This window comes from Bombus pyrosoma, linkage group LG9 (assembly GCF_014825855.1).
Source record: "Bombus pyrosoma isolate SC7728 linkage group LG9, ASM1482585v1, whole genome shotgun sequence".
NCBI lineage: Eukaryota > Metazoa > Arthropoda > Insecta > Hymenoptera > Apidae > Bombus > Bombus pyrosoma.
This window is the reverse complement of record NC_057778.1, coordinates 9,530,169-9,544,677: the sequence shown is the minus strand read 5'-3', so window position 1 is coordinate 9,544,677 and position 14,509 is coordinate 9,530,169. Positions and strand designations below refer to the sequence as shown.

Here is a 14,509-nt window from a genome sequence, read left to right as displayed (position 1 = left end):
CACGGAAGTGAATCGTTATGTAGCATTTTTTAAATTTTCGTCAGAGAATTATAAGCTCGATATATTTCATATTAGGCTGAACTGAAAATTGAAAACAATTACCACGATATTACATATACTTTATACGTAATAATGCAGCGTATGCTGAGGTTGAATGAGAATCTGAACGATTATGAAAAAGAGTGTGAAATTAATAAAACAACAAATTTATATATTGCATATGCTTTCCTCGCTAACGACGAGATCGTAAAAGATCGCTCGCCCTTAACACTCGAGGTCATTTGAGGTTTATCAATAATTTTCAAAGTCGAATCATCGCTATTCAAAGTCGCTTCAAGTTCTTAAACCATCATCGACATCGCGATATCAGCACTGAAAGAGTCGTTAGCAATTATCAAGGTCGCTTTGCTTCTTTCCAAGGTCGTTTGAAGGCTATGACTAACTACCACGGTCGTGTCATTACTATCACATATCTAATTCAGTGAAAATCAAATATTCAGCGCTTCTCTCGTCTGTGTGTTACGTAAATGATATTTATCGATTCTTTCAATTTCCTTTCGTAATCTTCGTCCCTTTTTTCAAAGTTTCCTGGCTTATATCCGAAAGGTACTCTTCTCAGATACCGTTTATGATATTCCACACGGCGAATATAAAATGGCACATCGTGATTTAGGTTGCACGTTCTCTCAAACAACAGCGTGAAGTTTGATCGTATCAGAAAGCAGGAACGTCGGATACCGTACATTTCCCTGAACCAAACCCACGGAAAACAGTTTGAATTATATGGAACGCGAGATGTGAAATGAGCGATCCATTAATTATGCGTGGGCAACAGTTATACCATGGTATTTTAACCTGAGAAACTAACTCAAGTTTATATTATTCCCAAAACAGATCTAACAGTTCGCTGGCGAAGTGCTATGCAAGAAGGTCGAGTATAAAAATAATTTCGATACGAATTGCTGAGAAATCCGATATAATTCCAACGTGTTTCAAACTAATTCCAATAAACAAAAACAAAAATTGCCTTATATCGTGACAATAATTGACCGACACGATTAAAACGTTTTATCTTCTATTTTCTCTTGTTTCTTCCTTTTCTTTTTATCGTGCCAATTACAGCCACGCGACGGATCTCGACCTAGAATCGAGAAAAAAGGATCATAGTACTTCGACATACCTTTGTAATCCTAGCAGAGACCGTGAAACCGGTTCCAAGGGTAAGTACGTTCATCGCGATAGTGATCGTCGAACACGCAGAAGGTCTGTTTTTACAAGCACCACTTTACAAGCACTAATGGCGATACATTCTGCAAGAAAGGCAACAGTACTCGCCACGTGGATAACATGCTGTTACGTTCTAAATGTCACTCAGGATGCCCGATATTCGCTTTTTGTCCATTAACGTCCGCGTTTGTACATAAAAATTTTGTTAAAGAAATACTAACAGTCGCGTACATATAACGACACGCAAAACTTTCTCAGCGGATCAATCTTTCAATTTATATTCATCAAAAGCCATATAAACGAAAAATGTTAACCAGTGTCGAATATAAGATCAGACGACAGATATTGGAAGAAAATACGATCTTATTCTCCCGTAAAACATTTCCACGTAATTGTCGATCTTTCAACTTCATTATCCAGGACATTTTCTACAAATACAATTAGCTTGAAATTGTTCCACGAATGTAAATAACCATTAAATAATATCTTTACAGGTATAATTAACTTCTAAGTATAATGTTTCTCCATTTGAATTTATTACCAAACGATTTTACAGCAGATCCTGACCCTGGTATTTTCAATTTCCTCTGCTAACTTATTACTCGCTCGGACATTTTAACAGGCAATTAAATTCACTCTACTAATTTTCCCTGTTAAATTTACGCTACGCCGAGCTTCAGATTTATAACGAAATTTCACTTTAAGCGAAAATAACGTTGACAGTAATCGACGGCATAGGGATATTGGTCTTAGGGAAACTGGTTCTGTTAGACGAACGAGTGTCTATTTGGATTCGTTGGGTCGAAACGAGAAACGCGCGAACGTGACAACGCGAAGGCGGACATCCACTTCCGGTGTTAGCGCCATCGACTCAACGGTGCAAATAGATCAGATTGGGACGCTAGATTGCTCCCTTTTGTCGTCAAATGTCAGATGAAAAAAGGTGCAATAATTGCACGATTTCGTAAAGAAAACGCTAACGTAAATTGTAGATGAAGTAGATGTGTTTCTATATTTCGTTTTCGAAGATAATTCCCAAAATAAATGAAACACCCAGTATGCGTAGAAAAGAAAAAGAAAATAGAACACGAGAAGGCTTCGATCGTGTCGATACACAAAGAAATTTTGCAGACAGTTTTAGACAGGAACAATTTCGTCGTTTGGTCTGTCGCAAATTTGTTTAAACTGTATCTTTTTGCAGGATAATTTATCAGCTAATAATTACACCGCTCGTGGTTATACGTTTATGGGAAATTTTATTGCTCGTAATATGCTCATAGTGATACTTCTGCTACGGTCAGCTGTGCGATCTGAAATTCACTTCAAAATTTGAAAAAAGGAAGCCGAAAATCGAGACGGATTATCGTGTCAACGAGTGAAGATATCTCGCGAAATCCGAGAACAAAAATATAGGCGTTGAATATACGTAAGCATCGGTCTGTTACATTTAAATCCCTTTAACAACGTGCTCGTATAATAAAAAAAGGATGAAGATGACTGTAATTACCATCCCTAACGAGTGAAGCTGGTAAGTCGAGCACGCGATTTAGAGGTATCGAGGGAAATTAGAAAGGAGAAAAACGTTAGGTACAAATACAGCTGGTGTTACGCTACTTTGTACTAATTTCAACGTCTTCTTCGAATAAAAAGATTGCATCAGCGTGGATGTCTGGTGTTTAATTATCATCGTTAGACCGCGGATTTTTATGCGTTTACCGAATGTTCGACGATACGAAAATTCACGTAAAATGCAAAAATACATGAAATATCCAAAATACAAAATACTGGTCGTGACAATTGTTAATATTTTATCAAATACAAAATTTATTAGAACAGAAGAACTATTTTATATATAAAGTAATAACTTGAAATATTAACGAACAGCGGTCTATTCTCTTGTACATCTGAAACAGCAATGAATTTGTTTTATTGCACATTCATTCATACGCGACGCGCTTGTCTCCTGGCGATTTCTTTTTGTCTTCCTTTCTTTCATTCCTCGCTAGTACAATACTTCCTAACAACAATGTACAGATGAAACTTGCGTGGAAGTTCCGCGTCCTCACTTGCGTTCATAAAAATAGGAATTTTGCAAAAACAGTCTTCAATTTAATTGTCATTTCTGAACGACAATTATTTCGTAAATACAGCACATGTGAATTGTCCTATCTTCTTTTCGCTTTTAATAGTACATAGTACACGAAGCATACGATATTCGAATAAATCGAACTCTACGCATCCCTGTAAGGAAGAGAAGCAAATCTCGGGAACCACCTGCCGGAAGGTGTGCACATATAATAGGGGAACGTGGTTACCGTGCCAGAATCGTAGGCAGCCGATGTAGGACATAGCGGCACTTCTTACGGCCATAGATACCTTTCCCATCTGTTGCCAAACGACGCCTGTCGACCTCACTGTCGCCAGACCATTTCGACGAGTGCCTGTGACCGCTACGACGGCGAGGAAAGAAGAAAGCAAAAGAGGAACACGAGTAATTAATGCCGCCTCCGCGGAACAATGGTCGGCAACTATTCGAGAACAGGCTTTCATTATCATCGTGGAAAATCCAGGAAGAATTCGAGTATTAATAAACTTTAACGTAATTGCCTGTGTTTCACGATTAGACAAGAAAAGATTATGGCACGACGATTGTAATTTTTAAGTGTGCTGGGAATTTCTTTGAAAAGTTAAGCGTTTAATATTAGAAGAGATTATTTTCGATTGTATATAGGCAATTAGTTGTTTAGAATGGGATTCGACGTGATCGTCTCTTTTGTATCGTTCAATGAATCTTTCAACTGAAATCTCACGTTATTATAGAACGATCGAACGAACATCGTAATAGTCTGTTTCGCGTTGTAAATCATCGTCGATGAGTCGAGATTGAACGATTCCCATGGCGAGTCCTGATCGATTAGCGAAGACGCCAAGTACGCGGGAAATTACTAGGAAATCGCGGAGAAACGTTAATCCATCTGCGGCTCTTAATCGTTATCGTGACGACACGTTGATGAAAGCTTACGTTTCAAAGTAGGAAACTATGAGAAACGCACGTGGCAAAACATGCCCTCGAAACGCAATTCCTGGAATATTTGCGTGCAGATTCGATTTAGAAGCGGGCAAAGATTAAGAGAATACCATTATTAAGGTGTCATTGTTTAATTTATTTCTAGATCAAAGTGACATTTCAATCTTCATTTGTCTATAAACTTGACCGAACGTGAATCTTGTCTTTGCAAAATCTGATCGACATGCATTAAAAGTATTAAAATTGAAACACGAATCTAATCTTCGAAAATATGGTAAATATCGTGGTTAAATGTTAGAAGAAAACTATTTATGATCACTCAATTTCAATGGAAAAAGAAATGTAAAAAAAGAAGACTAAAACTAGGACTAAATACTTCAATTAAAATCAAATATAATACCATACTTAACAACATAAACCTGCAACCTTGCTTTTCTCAACGTCGCGTCGCCTGCATAAAACGTCCTTCAAGTCCACGAAGTCTATTTTTTCCATGTTTTTGTGTCTTTAAAAAATCCTCCAAAATTCTTGAACTTGAAATTCATTCTAATTTCTAGAACATCGCCCGAGTACTTTTTATGCATATCTACCTGCTAAATTAATTTTTCCAAGCAAAGTTTACATCTAAACAAGAGTATGGGAAAAATGAAAAATTAATGAAAATTACCGATGGAAAACGACCCAGTATGCGAATCGGGGGTCAAATACTAGGAGGAAAAAGACTGATAATCCCATGTATCTAAATGTAATACATAAGAGACAAAGAATCATTAGCAAAGAACAAGAAAGATTTCCACGATCAAGCGACGATTCGAATTAATAAAATTTCCACCGTGTCTGACACCGTAACGATTCCCCGAGGGTTACGTCATCGACGCGTAATAAATAATTAAGAGCAACGTCCGCGGATCGTTGAACGGGAGCGCTTCCGCAACGAGAGGACCGTTATCTATCGAAAACCTTTTTTAACGCGAGCCGCTCGACAACCAACCGATCCCGCCAAGTAGCTGTTTTGCATGTGCTCGTTGGATCTCGCAGGAAACCAAACCAGGATGATCCGCTGAAAAATGGATCGAGAACGATGCTAATTAGAACCTTGAACTCGTAGGCCGCAGGCTACGAAAATTCTCGTTCGACTATCTGAGCAGGACACGCATCCGGTCTTTAGAACATCTTACTTTAGATCATGCTCTTTTAATAATTAGAATTATGTAGATGCGCGTCCAAGTATAGCGTGCATAGAATTTAAATAAAAATGTAGTAAACGAGCTTTGCGCTTATAACGTTGAACGAATGGATGCGAATCGAATGAAGCAAGATTTCCTAATGTATTCGATCGGCATTTACGCTGTATCCGATCTCCATTGATAAATCGAGAGTAACGTGCGTTTGATATAATTGCATAAATTGATATTGTAGGATTTTTTTTTTTGGAGGAAACTGCTCATTTATTAGTGAAAATGAGTGAAACGAAATGAAAAAAGATTGGAATTTATTGGAAGAGAAAGATTCATGCGGTGTTGGGGCAGTTTGCCGATGATAAGACGAGGAAATCGTTTTATGAGAAGATGGCGAAACAAACGTGACGTTGATGGGCAAGAAGGTCATCGATCGTGAAGAGAACGAAAGTTTCGAGGAAATCAGAAACAACAGCCGAAGAAGGAAAAAGTAACTCTGGCTCCTTGGAACGGTACTAATTGCTGCCGTCGCGTTCGTGATAATTGACGAACACGTGAAACCTGGGGATAACGTGTGCCAACTCGTTTTCAACAACTCGTATTCCCACATGCTCTTCGTATAAAATGTATCGCAAGTAAGAGGAAGAATCTCTTTTAAGAATATATTCGACGAGAGTGAATTTACGTTATTATGCGAACTTGATATAAAATAGAGGAGCATTACATAAAAATTAATTATAAAAGTTAATTATAAAAGATGATGGAAGTAATTGGGAAACATTTCGCTAATTTATTAAGAATTTTTCCAAAGAAATATTCTGTAGCGATATATGAATTTCTATTATCTACAATGAAACTCTTTTATCATCATTTACGATCATTCATAGATCATCGGATGTCTCTAAAAAAAATATTAAAATAATAAAAAATACTCAAGTATCTAAACACCGAAATATCTAAAAAACCGACTACTTCGATAACTTTAATTAATTAATAAATATCAGGTAGTATCATTAGGAAACAAAAGTATAGTAATTGAAAAGAATATTCTTTGTCTGCTGGTCAATGTCCGAAGGAAGCGTTAAATGGCGTTACGCGAGTGGCATTGATCGAAAGAATAAATCGTTCAATCGGAAGGAAGCGTTTTGCTTCTCGCGAAAGTGCGCGTTAATTATACCGTCATTAATTACATCGCGTGTAAAAAATAAAAATAAAAAATGTTTGTAAACAACGGCAGTACCGTGCCATCATTCACCGACGATTTCCTGCATGAAATTCTGATTACCATCGTCATAATGGCCACCTACATTCTGACTCGCCGCGAGCATTGTACTCTACACGCGATAAAATCAACTGCAAGCTTGATTGCATCGATCGTGACTTTGTAGAATTCGTAAATTACGTTTGAAAGATTGTCGGTCATTAAGTATTTACTGTTTACTTTATTCAATACGGTGTTACGTTATTTCATATTTCATATTTCATCTTGAAAAAACTTTAATATATCATTCATAAAATATCGCCAACCCATAACTCTACTAATCCACTGATTCATTGATCCAATTTTCAAGATCTCTTTGAACATCGTCTACCGTGTATTATTAAATATTATTTCCATCGAGAGAGAGAGAGAGAGAGAGAGCATTCTAATTGAATCGTAATTTTAAAAAGTCTCAAGCGAATAATTTCAATGTTTTTAAATTCCAAGTTTTAGATTCCACATTTTTGAATTTCTCCAATTATAAAATATTCCAGCTGTTAATTGGTTCGACTTGAAAAAATTCCAGCTTTGAATTTTTCTAGTTCTACGAAACTCCAATTATTAATTTAACCAACATACAAATTTTCAGCTTCAAATTTCTCCAATCTCGAAAAACTCCAACTTTGAACTGTGCAACTTACTGATTTGGATTTACTTAATTTCTCCAACGTATTGGCATCTTTCATTCTCGATATTATGACTTTAACTTCCAAAAATTTATTTTTCCAGCTTTCGTAAACCGTTTATAGAATCTTTGTTTCTTAAATAAGTTACAGGATACTCACCTACTTTGGAGTCGTGACTATTCCTCGCGTACCCTCTCGATTCCTCCTCTGTTCGCTCCAGAGGAACACGCTGGTTCGGTTCGTTTCGTTTTATCCGATCGAATCGGTCGTCTTCGACACGGTATCGATTCGATTTACGCGAACGATAACTTTCTGGCTGGCGTCAATTGCGGCACTTCCATTCCTGAAACGGAACATCGATTCACGGTCAAGGTGAACGATTTGTCTTGGATCGTTCGCTCAAATCATGCGTGAAACAATCGAATTCATTGATCTACCGTAAAATCGAGTCTATCATTCTTGCTGTATAATCGATTCTATTTGTATAGCCAGGGAAAGTGTAAGAAAAATATGAAAATTATCAAACGCTATATGACGAGCTGAAAATCACAGCGATATGAGCGAATTATAGTTATATATTTTAAAAATATCATCCCTTTGGTTTCATAAATAATTAAATTATAATTTTATTCTTTGCTACGATACTTTTTCACGATATAAAAAGATATAACGAACATTTCGTAATAATATCGAATCGTTGGCGAAAAGTTGAGAGCGTCTTTGACAATCGATACGATCTGAACTTTTGCCGCGTATTTGACTATTAGATCGAGAATGAACGAAAAGATTTTCAAAAAATCAAAAAAGAAAAAGACTAAGTGAAGCTACTCGATAAGTAGATTATATTTGCACGTGTTATGGAATAAAATTTGTATTCTATGAAAATAATTTTGATTCCGAATATCCTGACGATACATACGGTGGATAATTCGCGATAACAAGGTATTTTATAAAACTGAGCTACAGCGCTATGATTCTCGACCAGCCGGATGATAATTGCCGAATCAAATGAAAAGTCAAATTGAAATGTCAACGTTATACCCGATAAGAAAATTCAATGCCTTTAGATTCGTTTAGGGTTTCGATTTGTATGCAGATTACTGGCTTTCCTTTTCTATCGAGAGATAAGACGTATTCACAGCTTACTGCGCGTCACGGACTTTCTACTGGATAATTTATCGTTTTGCATCCAATAAAACCAGGTGGCTTGTCTACCTACATTCTACGCTATAGAATCTACGATATCGACGTTGCTCTTTTAGTCGTAGAGTCTAGTAGCCGGCGTGAACGCGTATTTCAGAGGTTGATTCGTGCTGTGCGCCGGATAACGCGTGCAAATCACGAGTGCTCTGGTATGCCGATGTTTTCTCTCCCCTTTCGTCGTGTCTAACAGATTTGATTAGAATTCAGTAAAACGGGAACACGTTTGGAAAAACGCACGACGTTTCTTCCCACTTGTGTCGTTATCCCGATTACACATTTTTAAATCCTCGTCATGTAGGACAAATAATTTTCACCTAATATTCGCTACGTTTCTAAAAATGCTTGGTATTCCTCTCTAGCTTCATTGCGAAATTGCTGTCTCATGCGATTAGCAATCTTCGTCATTTTGTTAATTAAACTTATCGCCGAATATTATCGTGTTTTGAAAAACATTCAAAACTTCGTATTTCAGTTGCTATCCCGATTTATTTTTCGTTTAAAGATCTCGTACGACTAATAACCTTTATCTTATTGAATCAATCGCTCTATCGAGTAAAAAGAGTTTCGAGTAAGCGGAGAAGCATCGGAGTTTGATTATTTTTTTCACAGATAAATAATATCCAATTTTCGTTACTCACCTATCAGAGTTTCTTCTTGAAGATGTGAATACCGCGACAGACTCGTACGGTTTCCCTGCAGCTAATTATCTCTTCTCCTGTTTTCTTCTTTCCACGAAGAACAGTCTCTGCTTTCCAAAGAACGAAATCTTCAATTCCTCGGAATGTTCTTTAAATTTCTCATCGTTGCCATTCAAATACCCTCTTCGAGACTAAGAGAATAATAATAATTAAAGCTTCAACTTGCAGTTGCTGTTTCTTCTTCGCCTGTCCAACTATAATACTCGCTTCGTTTCCAACTTGTCGACTTGCTCGACGATCATCCTCGCCTCATAACGTACGAGTCTCCTCCCTATGTACTCCGCTGATATTCTTACTGTTTCTATCAGCTCGTCCGTAAACCAACCACTTGCTGAAGAGATTCGCGATCTTGGTTTCACGCCTCATAAGCCCCGAAACGATTCATCCCTTTTTGCGCTTCGAATCGTTTCTTGCTGCTTTCTCTGATTCGACCGACTCCTCCGGTGTCGTTTTTACTCTTCTCCGACCATTCGTCGTTTTTCCTCTTCACTTCCGGCGGCTGTCGTTTCAAGTCTCTCGTCATCCACGATTATACGATCTAGTCTTATCGATCCGATCGTTGCTGCTCCAAGGCTAACGCCTAGGAAAGTCGCGTGGAATTATGTTTTTTAATTATTTTTGTCGCGGAGCGATCTTGAAGTCGTGTTGGATGCAAGAAACCAAGGAAGCATTACGAAGGTAGTGACGTTTTTCTTCTCTTTCCTTTCGCCTCTCGGTCGATCGCGTATGATGGATCGTTGTTCCTTCGATCGTGTTCTGTTTCAGATCGAGGGATTATATTTATCGATTATTTCCCTGGAGATGCGATCTTAGAATCGCGACATTCTTTTTCCTTCGTAACGAGTCGTTGGATCGTTTGCGACAGATCGTCGATCTTTCGAACGCGTCTGCTCGATCTGAAAAGATCGGATTTTCTAATAATTTCCCTGGAAAAGTATCACGACCTTAGAATACCGCAGATGCAAGAAAGCAGAGAAACATCGCAGAAATAACAATGTTTCCTTCCTCTTTGATCATTTTCCAGCGTATGTGTCACGTGTCTGATAAATCCTCGATCCTTCGTCTCGTTCTATTCGAACCGAAGAGATCGTCTTTCCTATTATCATCCCCGGTAAATGATCTCGGAATCGTGTCAAAGGAAAGAAATCAAAGGAATATTGAAAAAGCGGCAATACACTCCTTGTTTCGTTCAATTATGTATGACAGATTGATTCTGTGACCGAGATATGTTCGAATCGAAGAGACGTTGATGATTCTGCAATGGGCTTCCGGTACGACGCGTTTCTAGGTAGACACGCTAATCGACGAAGAAATAAATACGCGTTTTGTGTCATTGCGTGCCATCAAAGAGGTCTTGCATGTTCGTGGACACGGTCGTTCGTGCTCCAGTAAAATCACAGGAAACGTTCAATTTGTGGAAGTTCGTCGTTGAAGAAGAATCCTTATGACCAGGTCACTTCCTTCACCGTCCGCTGCTTCTCGATCTTTTCCACGAAAATGCAAACTCAAGCAGTTTGTTCCTGTTTCGTTGTCAAATCCCTTGTTGCTTTCACGTTAATAGAAGCCTGACTTTTACGAGTCTTCGTGTACAATTTCTTCGTTAACGTTGCGTTTACTATCTTTATCGCTTTATACGGCGCTTCTGCCAGCTTCTCGATGGTCAAAATAAAAATAACGACGCTCGATCGTAATAGTTTCTTACACAAAACGGTTCTTTTATTTGTAATTGAAATCTGTCGAGATTCATAGCAATCAGCTTGTTAGAGATGCTGTTCTTTAGTTACTTTCTCTTCCTATCGATGTTTTTGCAAGTCGAGTTACTCCTTTCAATTTTTTCTCGGTAGGCTAATTATCTTTTATCGGTACGCTAGAAGCTGTGCTTAAGACAATTACGTTAGGCTACCGATCTCCGTTGTGCTGTCCAATTTGCTAAACGATTTGCTCACGATCGTTCGAACGTTTACATCTTCTAATTCCTTCTTTTCCGACCGTAAGACGACTCTATCCTATTCCCTTCAAATTTCATGCAAAAATTCTTTCGTAATATCCTGTTGTACAACTTTACCCTTTTGTCCTTGTCGAGAATCGTTGTCCGATGTTCTCCGACCACATCTTCCAACGTTTTGTCTCTCTTTCGGACAGCCGTGTTCCACCACGGAGTGTCGCAGAAATTTAACCCTTTGGAGAAAAATCTCTCTGTTCTTATCTAGACTGTTCCTTCTTTTACGATATTCTTCGGCACCTCGCCAAATAGCCGTAGTCGGTCGCGAGATACGATTCAATTTCTCTCTAAACAAACCTTCCAACTTCTTCCACGCGTTCCAGTTGCTCGCCAAAAGCGTAGCCTTGAAGTTTCTCTCTAAACAGTTCTATCTTCGCTTATCCTTCGATCCGGTCTGTCCAACAATTTCATCCAGAAATGTAGATTCTTCGTGAAAGAAAACGCGCTTCTCTTTCGCATCGAAATCCTACAATTTCTCTTTAAACGATTTGGCGCATCTTTTGTCTGTTTCTTCGGCAACTTGAACGGCGTGCCGTGGTTCTTCGCGCGTCCATCAAACGCCTTCGCCCTCTATCACCATCTTTTCGTGGTGCATACCTTTCTCTCACGTTTCAAAGATCGTAAAATCGAAGCAAGAGTCGGACAAGATCGTAAAACGATCGCCCTTTTGTGACAACTGACTGCGAGACGAGTGTCGAAATTGCACTGAGGCTGGTGGTATTCTACCGCCCCCGATGTAGCTTCTCCTTACCGCGTCAGAGTCGAGCCATTTAATAGTGGGGACTCGGATATCCCTTCTTTCACTGGGAAGCTACTCGCGAACGCTGTTCGTGTCCTTGCTATTCACGATCGCGATATCCTCGTTGCTTGCAGCGGAGAAGACCTTCTCCCTACCGACCGTATTTCTTTCACCTTGCTGCACGTCCTCTTCGCCTTTTTCCTCTTTCCTTCTTCCCTTTCTTCGTCCTGCTGCTCCTTCTCCTGCTGCTGCTGCTCCTCCTCCTCTTTCTAGGTCTGTTTCATTCGCCTCTCGTTCCCACGATTCTCCCGTTTAACCGGTAACACCATTCACGCGGCTAATACCGCTGCCTCGAAAGCGGAGATTCGTGTCGATATTCAGAATCGCCGTGCAATTGCACGCTCACTGCTATTCCAACGTACTCGCGTTCCTGCTTTCTCGATCGATCAATTTTTTTCCACCTATTGTTCGTTGCGACCTGATGGTCGTTCCATAGGAAAGATTGTTTCTGTTCGCGCGATTACCAGGAAGCTGATCTCTTAGATTTAGGAGCCTTCGATGAGCGACATCGGCAGTTTAGCGGAGATTGAAAAACGCGATGGGCAAAGTATAGCGCGAAGTATCTGAGATAAAACGGTGGTGGAAAAATATATTTTAAGGTCCGTGTATTTTATTCCCGACAACTTTGGCAATATTATCTGTCGTTTTATTCATCTTTTCTGTATTATTATTTTGCTCGTTTAAAATCGCTGAACGTTACCAACGACCACCATCGTGTATTTCCATCTTAAACCTTCTTAAACATCGTTCTTTTCTTCTTTTCTCGGGTCTTTTCTCGCCTCGGACTAATCCGGGCAAAGAGAATCTTCTTTGTCGCCTTTTTTAAATATCGAAAGGTTGCGATCGATAGCTCGTTTCCTTATTTCCGTAGTCTTTGAAATACAAAAATTCAACGTTTTTACCAACTTTTATCAACTTTTTCCACCCACCGTTCCTTATTATTTCATTTAAATGTACAACTTTCTTCCTGTAGCCGCGTTGAAGATCGCTTCCTGTTCTCCATCTTAACACAGGCAACGATCAAATCAAGATACTCGCTGTATCATAACGCGAGGCACGAAAAGATGCTTAAAATTCGACGATACTTTCTTCCTTTCTCTCTCCTTCGCTGTCGGGAAAGACAACTTCCGACGATGTTAACGTTTCGCTTTAATTCACAGCCACGCGTTCAATTAAGAAAAGCTTTGAAACGATTTGTATCGAAACCGGGAAACTCGAGTGAAGCGTAAGAAGGTGTCTGTCGTTCGCTGTAAGCGCTAACGCTTTAACGTTGTAACATGTTAATCCGCTATGTTAACGGGCTAATTTCCCGTAACTGTTCGCATCGAAAGGCCCATTGTTCTCCAGTGCGCAGCTATTTGTTCAGCAATTAAATTCATGGCTGCTGGTCGATCGTTTTGCAACTGAAACTCGTTCCATTTTCTCGATAGGATTCCAAGCGTCTAGTTGCCGCGTTAATGAGCCCGTCTACAACCATTTGCGATCTTCTCGATGCTCGTTATCGATGGATAATAAGTATAATAAATGAAATTGCAACGTAATAATAATCAACTAGAATACGGACGTAAAAAACGGGGAAAAACTGTCGGATCATCTGGGCGGAATTGTAAAAGTAAAACGGGAACAGTGTAAGCGGAGAGATGACAGAGAAACAAGTGGATAAATGACGGTAATAGAACGTAAAAGAAGATAATGAACATTCTATAGAGAACTCGCGAACCAGAAGAATTGTAAAAACAAATAAAATTATAATAACTAGACAAAATAATCGTAACTCGAATACCAATTAGCGCAGATATCTATAACGATTACCATGGCTAAAGTTGATCGTAAAATAATCGGTTAGTCTTTTAATAATCGTCATCGATGTTTCTATGCGCATTTTTTCACCACAAGATCGCAATTTTGGGAGACTTTTTTTTATTATAAGAATAGAAGAAAGAAGAAGGAAGGAAAGGAAAAGAACCGACGTGAAGCGCTCGATCTATTTTTATAGCATAGCGTATAGCGTTAGGCGTATCAGGGAACGCATGGTTCAGAGTTCAGAGTGATTTCAATACCAGGATAGGGAACGATGTCAGCGCAACAGTAGAGACTTTGTGGATCTCAGCGTTCTGCTGGTAATTTACATTTTATCGCTAAAAGATCTTTCAACTGCGTCAAACGTGTATCCCGGCTCGTTTCCATCTGAATTTTGATTTAACATTTTTTTTTCTCCTTTTAACGATTGATGCACGTGCAACGATACCGGACAGGATTGTAAATTATTAATTATATTATATGGCCGATATTATGATGTAATTTGTAAATTATATATGTATGTATGTGTACGTGTAATGGAAGAGCACTATGAATTTTCCATCTTCAACACATAATTTTTTCACTGCCTGGAAATTGTTCATGCCGTTTTAATATCACCGGCACGTTACTGTTACTTCGCTTCAATTTAACACCGACGGTTCAAATAATTCTTCGAACAAATCTTAC

The 14,509-nt window shown here is 38.8% G+C and overlaps 1 protein-coding gene across 1 annotated transcript in view; it reads right to left on the bottom strand.

Moving 5' to 3' along the window:
* LOC122570850 overlaps positions 1-12,903 on the bottom strand; it is a 28,027-nt gene extending 15,124 nt beyond the window's left edge. Inside the window, exons 1-2 of the mRNA XM_043733734.1 lie at positions 9,162-12,903; positions 7,480-7,663 (exon numbers count right to left, since the gene is read on the bottom strand). The gene's annotated coding sequence lies outside the window, so the exon portion shown is untranslated. The remainder of the gene's footprint in view (positions 1-7,479; positions 7,664-9,161) is intronic.
* Between the last annotated feature and the right edge of the window lie 1,606 nt (positions 12,904-14,509).